The 7,662-nt window shown below is 50.6% G+C and overlaps 1 protein-coding gene across 2 annotated transcripts in view; it reads right to left on the minus strand.

Moving 5' to 3' along the window:
• The window catches only part of TP53I11 (tumor protein p53 inducible protein 11), a 25,305-nt gene extending 22,800 nt beyond the window's left edge, over nt 1–2,505 (minus strand). For both annotated transcript variants that reach the window (XM_005154191.3, XM_034061742.1), the window contains exon 1: nt 2,429–2,505. The gene's annotated coding sequence lies outside the window, so the exon portion shown is untranslated. The remainder of the gene's footprint in view (nt 1–2,428) is intronic.
• Nucleotides 2,506–7,662: the final 5,157 nt, after the last annotated feature.

Below are 7,662 nucleotides of genomic sequence, written 5' to 3' on the forward strand. Positions count from 1 at the left end.
CTGCTTTCTATAAATAATGTCCCAATAGTGCCAAGGTCACCAAACCCTTCTCCCTGGAGCCAGGCCAGGAGCAGAACATAAACAATCTCAACATGTTTCTGGTGCACGTGTGCTGTTTTCTTCCTGTGCAAGGGGAAGGCTTGAAACCAAAAACAGCACTAGGAAGAAATACTCCTCCACTTCATGGTCCCATTGGTCTCTTCTCACTTTTGCCAGCCCAGGATAGCACCCAGGTCAATATAAAGCCTCCTGGGCAGCTCACCCTGCCTGCAACAGAGGGAGATGCTCTTGTGTTGTAACAGCATTTACCCATTCTCATTAGAAATCTGGGGACCTATTGGATTGAGACCAAGCACACATACAGCAAGGAACATGTCACGATGCAAAACAGCTCAAAGTGATGCTTGGAACTGGCATGTGAAACCATCCCTCCCAGCCCCAGCCCCTGCTATTGAACACTCTGACCTTCAGAAAGCTGCAGGAGAAGCGAACACCAGCTGCAGATGTACTCTGGGCATTTTGCACACTTCAGCACTCGATGCTCAGTGAGAACAATAGCAAAATGTTTCCCTTTGGATCAGGCCCCAGCCTCCAAGCAGCTCCAAATAGACAAAAAGCCTGAGGGCAGAGCATCTCTGTGGTTTATTATCAACGGCCACCCCAAACTCTGCCTTGATGTCCATCACTGGAGATGCTCTGGTGCTCGTATCTCTCTACCATAAATCCTCATACAGACCCACAAGCAGAAGGGATCAGCTTCCCCTGATACTGTATGGCAGTCATCACCTCCAGACTCCTGGTTGGGACAAATCACCTCCCCAGAGAAAAGCCCCCTCGATCCCAAAGAACAAGAACACACAGGCACATTCTGAAGCAACCAAGTCCCACTTTGCCATCAGTACCCAGCCCCTCTCTGCTGAGGGCACCAGGACACTGTATGTTCGTGGTGTTCCTCACAACGTGCATTCATCAGGTGTACTTATGCAACCCAGCTGAGATATGGCTAGGGTAGTTGAGATGCCTTCATGCTGAGTCTTAGTTCTTGCTTATTTTGGGGTTTCGCTAAAACCTAAGAAAACTTTATCCCAATGGAAACTCCCCTTCCTGAACAGTAACTACTATTTACTCGTTTAAAAACCGCTTTCCTCATCCACAGACTGTTATTCAGCAGCTTCTGCTTTAGTGCAAATAGAGTTACTAAGCAAGTTATTTATGCCAAGTCCGGAATAGCCAGTTCTCTTGCATACTCTGTAGTTTCTCATGGCTCAGCTGTACTGGTGGTAGCCCTAATGTCAACAAGGGCTTTGGTTGCTGCTGGCATTTATAACTGCCAGCCTCTGCAGACAGAGGAGATGGATTAAATGGTACCCATTTACGTACTTGCAGCTCAGGCTTTGCTGGCCCCGTCTCTTGAGCAGCTGTGAGAAGGACAGGGACATTGCTCATGTAAGGAAAAGGCTCCACACAGTCCAGCCCTATGCAGTGCAGTGGCAGGGCAAGGAGCACACACTGAATCATAGAATGATTTGGTTTGGAAAGGACCTCAAGATCGTCCAGTTCCAACCCCTTGCCATGGGCTGCTTCTTCCTCAGCCTGATTTGCTCAGAACTGCACTCACCAGGAAAGCCCAAGAGCTGCTGCTGCTCCAGACAGAGCAATGCACTTGATCAGCAGAGACAGAAGTGGCATCTCATTGTGCAGGGACATGCGAGTGCCCAGGCAGGGATGCAGAGCCTGCTGAGAGCTGCCTCTTCTCACCTTCCCCTTCTGTGGGCTTGTCCCATCTCCTCTCCCCAGCTCCCTCTTGCATCACAGCTCTCATGCATCCCTCTCCCTTCATACCCTTCCAAGTTCCAACCTCTCCCCCATGGCCAAGCCCTCCCTGCAGCCAGCACTCCCCAGCACAGCTACGGGGGCACATCCCATGGGAGCGCAGCCTGCCAGCCTCCCTCATCCCAGTCCCAGGGGCTCAGCCATCGAGGCTGACTTCCCAGCCTCCCCATTCAGCCGCCCGTTTGGGGACCACAGTCCTTCCTCCTGTGGCTTTTCCCGAGCAAGCAGTTAAAGGACAAGCACTTCCAGGAACGCAGCGGCATGGGACTCCCTTGGAGTGGAGCGACAGCCACAAAGCTCCCAGTCAAGCCACCCACCCGCACATCAACTCACGGCTATAATCCCCCCCCGTGCCGCCGGGTACCCTGCCACCTCCCACCGGGATGCAGCGCTCCACCACCTCCTCCTCCTCCTCCACTCATCCCACACGGACCACGCACGGCCAGGACGGAGAGCAACACAAGGGCTGCTCCCACCGTCCGTCTATCCGTCCACCCCCCCTGACACCGGCGAGCCCCCTCCGAGGTCCGCGCCCCCGAAACCCCCAAGCCCCTGGTTACGGAGACCCCGTCGGGGGGACGCGCACGGTACTCACCGCCCTAACGCACGTCCCGGCAGCAGCAGCAAAGCCGGGGGGGGGGGTCCCGAGGGCTCGTTGTGGTTACCCCATGGGCGAAGCGATCCAGACTGAGCCCGGCCCCGCTCGGCACCGCCTTTACCGCGCCCGCCCGCCCCGCCCGGGCCGGCCCACAGCGGGCGGGACCCGGCGCAGCCACCGCCCGACGGGGCGGCCCCGATGGGAGGCAATGGATGCGTGCGCGGCAGGGGATGGGTGTGTGTTACCTGCGCGGTCCGTGCGGGTTACGAGTGGGAACAAAGAGCAGCGGCCAAGGGCCTGGGAGGGAAGGAGGGAAAGGAAGGGGGGGTTTGGGAATCAGTCGTTAACGCGGAGTAACAAAAGGCTGGGAAGGAGCCAGAGGGGTGTTTCAGCTCCGTGTGCTCAAGAAGGTTTAGGGGAAGTGGGATTGGCCCAGTCCTTCCCTGCAATACAAACGGGCGTTCTGTTTATGGGTGCATGGTGTTGAGCACTGTTACACAATTCCCTGTGATGGGTGAAAGAGAATAAACGTGGGCACAGGGAAACAGACTTGTTTTATCCAAGTGAGTTGGTGCAGGGGAAGAGACTGGCTTTGGTTCTGCATAGGAGCTGCAGGGTCTGCTGTCCCCACCATCCTCAACCAGAGCCCATCCTGGTATGGGGCTCACATCACTGCATCCCTTTGAAAGGATGCTCTAAGAGCAAATCCAGCATGCTAGCATGTTAATGTTGCATTTAGCTCAGACCAGATGGGATTGGAAGGAAAGAGGATGATAATGTGGTAAACAGCAAACCTTGGGGACATGGAGGGGTGGCAGTGGTTGGGCAGCTCAATCTCTGTCCTGATGCTGCCCCTTGGGTTTCTGTTGTGCTTGACCCAGCTGATTTCAGTGTAGAGGTTTATAGGAGGAGCATGGAAACAAGAGCAGGGAGATGTGCTGGGTGAGGGAAACAGAGAGGCAGGATGGGGTGGGAACCTTTGGACTTGCTTTAACCTCATGGCCAAAGCCTAATGGGGAACCACATCCTGAACCATCCAGTGTGATGAGGTCATTGCAAACACAAGAGTGTCCTGTTAGAAACTGATGGCTCATCTGCTGGGAACTGGGCTGAAATCTCTCATCTCACAGAAGCCAAGTAATGAATCTTTGGGAAACAGAACATTTCTGCAGAGGGAATATCTGACATTTCAATCGCTGGTTTTGCTGCATAACAAGGGCAAAAATAAAGCTGAAGATTGAACACTAGGAAGAAAAGAAATAAACCAGACCAGAATTCCACAACAAATCCAGCCCTGGCTTGGTGATAGTGAAACATTTCACTGTGATAAAGTTCAGAATCTTCAGTGTGATTGTGCCAGAACACACACAAGAGATGAAATATTATACGCACTCCTTCTGGGCTTTGTGACACTGAAATATGATAATGTAATACAAAAGCACACAGAGCAAAGAAAGGAGAAGGCGAAGCTGAAGCGATCATGTTTTACGTTATTGAGATGAAATAACGATGATATTGTCAAACAGGGGAAGTCAAAATATGTCATGCTGTCTGTTTTAAAGAGAAACTTGCATTCAAGGAGATCACTCGGGATTGTTTCGAAGGAGGAACGAGCACAGAGTGGTTCACGAGTAGTAAATGTCATTGTTCAGATGTGATTTAAGCATCTGTGTCACCCAGTGTCACGAGGGGCTCCCGGGTTATTCCTGGCATGTATAAACGTGCTCTTGAACATATTAACCTTCAAACAAGGTCTGAATCCACAGACAAGGGCCAGAGGCCTTCTGCTTTATTTGAGATCTCCCATCCACCTTTTCCTCATGCAAAGCCTTGGGAAGAGCCTTTGTCCTCCCTGCCGAGTATTTCAACGGCAGGACAAGCATCACAAAACATGCTCTCAGCTCTGCCCCTCTCTCTTTGATGCTGGATGGGGTCACAGCATTAGTACTGCTCTGTGGGACTGTGGTCTGATGAGTAACCTCAGGCTTTCATGTGCATTTCTCTCTGGCTCCCCAAGCAACAGGATGCAGGCAGCATCTCGGGAGGCACTTGGGAGAAGACTTAAAAGGGCAGGGGCTGATCTGTAGGAGGTCTTTCACCTGCACAGTGCTGCATCCTTACACAGGTCTACACACAATCTTTAGTTGCCTTCCCAGCAGCTTTAGTACATGCACAATCACTTTGGTGTAGCATCTCCTCCCATGGCTCGGGGCTGACGCTGGGATGCAGCATGGTACTGCAGGACTGAGGAAAGCAAATGGTTCAGTCACTAGCTCCGTGTCCCATAGGAGCTTTGGCTGAGGCACTTAATGAGGTGGTGGAGAAGGAAGGATGAAAAGCAAATTGAGCTGTGGACCTGGGGAAAGCCTGGGATGGAGGCATTGTGAACCAGGACAAGGAGGAGGGGAGCAGGGAGAGGGCTGCGCTTGCCATTGAGCCAGCTGGACCCTGGATGAGAGGGGAAAGGGAAAGGAAAAATACCTGAACTGTCCCTAAGGAATGTTCTGTGCTTTAAGGAGAGTCTGGGGACAGAGTCCTGAGGTCCATGGACAGCAGTGGGGAGTGAAGAGGGGAGACCATGGTGCCTCCCGAGCTGTGCTCATGGATGTCTGGCAGAGGAGCATCTGCAAAGAAGAAAGGTCTTGCAGCCATCCCACCTCATACAGGAGAAAGCCTTTTGTGTGATGCATGGAGCCTTAGTTCCAAGGCACAGCAGAGCTCTGTTTGTGCAGTCCTGGGATGGAGAAACACCAGCCTGCCTTCTGCATCTCTGAACAGGACAGCCTGTTCAACGTGATGCCTCTGAAATGTGCTGAGGCAGATGCATCAGGAGCATCTGTTATATCCAGTGCTGAACATTAAAATGCATGCTGAGAGGAAGCAGGGTGGGAACCTAGAGCAGATACTCAGTTCTGGATGTGGTTCTGAGCAACCTGATCCAGTTGAAGATGTCCCTGCTCATTGCAGGGCTGGATGAGCTTTGAAGGTCTCCTTCCAACCCAAACCTTTCTATGATTCTATTTTCCCTCCTGGGCTCAGGGAGGTGAGGGTGGTCTCTGTCCAAGGCAGCCACCCCCAGGCAAGCCCTCTGCCTCCGCAGCATCCAGTTGGTGCAGAGCTGTTTTATTTAGTTATGGTAGCAAGGCAATGAGGGGAAGGATGAAATTGTTTTGTGGAAGGGGCTGGGTCAGGGCAGCACATCCATCTCAGTGTGCGGCAGGCAGCTGCTGGCAACAGCGAAGAGGAGGAAATAATCAATACTTTGTAGATGAGTCTGGGTTTTTATTAGCACATCTGACAGCTCTGACCATCTGTCCTCTTGTGTCATAGGAAAATCACAGAATCACAGACTGCTTTGGGTTGGAAGGGACCTTAAAGCTCATCCAGCTCCAACCCCTGCCACAGGCAGGGACACCTTCCACTGGAGCAGCTGCTCCAAGCCCCATCCATCCTGGCCTTGAACACTGCCAGGGATGGGGCAGCCACAGCTTCTCTGGGCAACCTGTGCCAGCGCCTCAGCACCCTCACAGGGAAGAGCTTCTGCCTAATGTCTAATCTAAATCTTCCCTCTTTGAGCTTAAAGCCATTCCCCCTTGTGCTGCTATTACATGTCCCCAGGTCTAGGATCACTTCTTATGGTGGGACCTAATTCTGCCCTCGAAGTGGGGCTGGAAGATGATGACAGCAACCCTGTCTTCACTGGGGACGAGACCCAAGCTGCTTTAACAATAAAGCAGCCTTTATACCTGGAAGTGAAGCACAGGGATGGGGTGTGTGTCCCCAGGATGCTCTCCTTCGAGGGTGCTGCATATCAGATGGACAAATGTTGTGGGACAATAAAGGTGATGAAAAAATGGCCATTTCTGATCTGTGAAACGTGGTGATGACAAGAAAGACAAAAAATGTAGGTTCCAGATTGGCAATAGCTTTTTGTCCTTTTTTGTTCTTTTTTCAAGGAAATCCCATAATGTGTTGTTTCAAGTCAAACCATTTGGATTCAGGGCAAAGTGATGCATTTGAATCCCTGTCTTTGCAATCATTTTGTGTATACCCAAGAAAGCACTGGAATAATGACTTTATAAATAATCTCTTCAGGTTTTACCTGAAGCAGCATCAGACATATCAATGGTTTTGCTGAAATGGCATTTTTAGGAGAAGAAAACCCAAAACCAAAGAAAGCAAACCCCAATATAAAATATATATTATATATCATATAAAATATATAATATATATCTATACAAAAAAACCCAAACCAACCAACCAACCAAAAAAGCCATAACAAATGGACATCAACAAGTGATACCTCAAGTGTCACGTGAAGGAGCTGGAAGGAGCCTGTGGATACCCAGCTACCACTGAAAAGGTACACCAGCATCTTTATGAGGCTCCATCAGGAGCTCTGTGCTCTCAGCAGGATGGGTACAAACTTCATCCACTGTAAAAGAAGGACACATCGGGATAGATTAATAATCCCTTCCCTGTTTTCCTGTTTTTCTTTCCCTCTGCAGCCTTCTGCACCTTTCTGGATTGATTGCCACCCTTGTTTTCAAAACCATGTAATGTTGTTTTTGCTGTTACCCTGCAGCTGCGTTTCCCTCTGCTTACTCACCCCATCAGCTCTGAGCCTCTCGGAGTACCTATGAGTGTCTTCTTTTCAGTCCTTTTATGCCCTGTACCTGACACTGCTTTGTTGTCCCTGTAGCACATTGAGACAGTTGCTGGCTTCAATTTCCACCCTTTAGGTTGTCATTTTCTCACACTAGGAAATATTTCCTTGTGTTCCCTTTGAAGGATGCTACAGAAAATGCTCTTAGCGGTACATCCATGAGGTGTAAGACCAGAGGAGATGATTAGACTGCATAGTCTGAGCTCCTCTAGACATCACAGCTTCTTGAATTTCATGTAGTTAGAGCTGTATTGAGTGTGACAATATGTGCTTCTCCTTGGCTGAAGCATCCTTTCCAGATAGGCAGCCAGGATAAGCTTCTACCATAAAGCTGCTTTGCAGAAGTTACCTTCCTGACTGCTGAAGGCCTCCAGTCAACACAAACACAAACAGGTCACCTTGTGTTTCCCCACATAGCCTTCCACAAGGCACATGGGTGACAAGGGAAAAAGCCATCCCATTGTGCATGTCCTGTAGGCAGCAGCTTGAAACCAACAAGTATACAGAGTGGGCACAGCTGTTCTCTGGATATGAAAACCTGATGGGATGAGGATCGAGTCCCATT

This window comes from Melopsittacus undulatus, chromosome 4 (assembly GCF_012275295.1).
Source record: "Melopsittacus undulatus isolate bMelUnd1 chromosome 4, bMelUnd1.mat.Z, whole genome shotgun sequence".
Taxonomy (NCBI): Eukaryota; Metazoa; Chordata; class Aves; order Psittaciformes; family Psittaculidae; genus Melopsittacus; species Melopsittacus undulatus.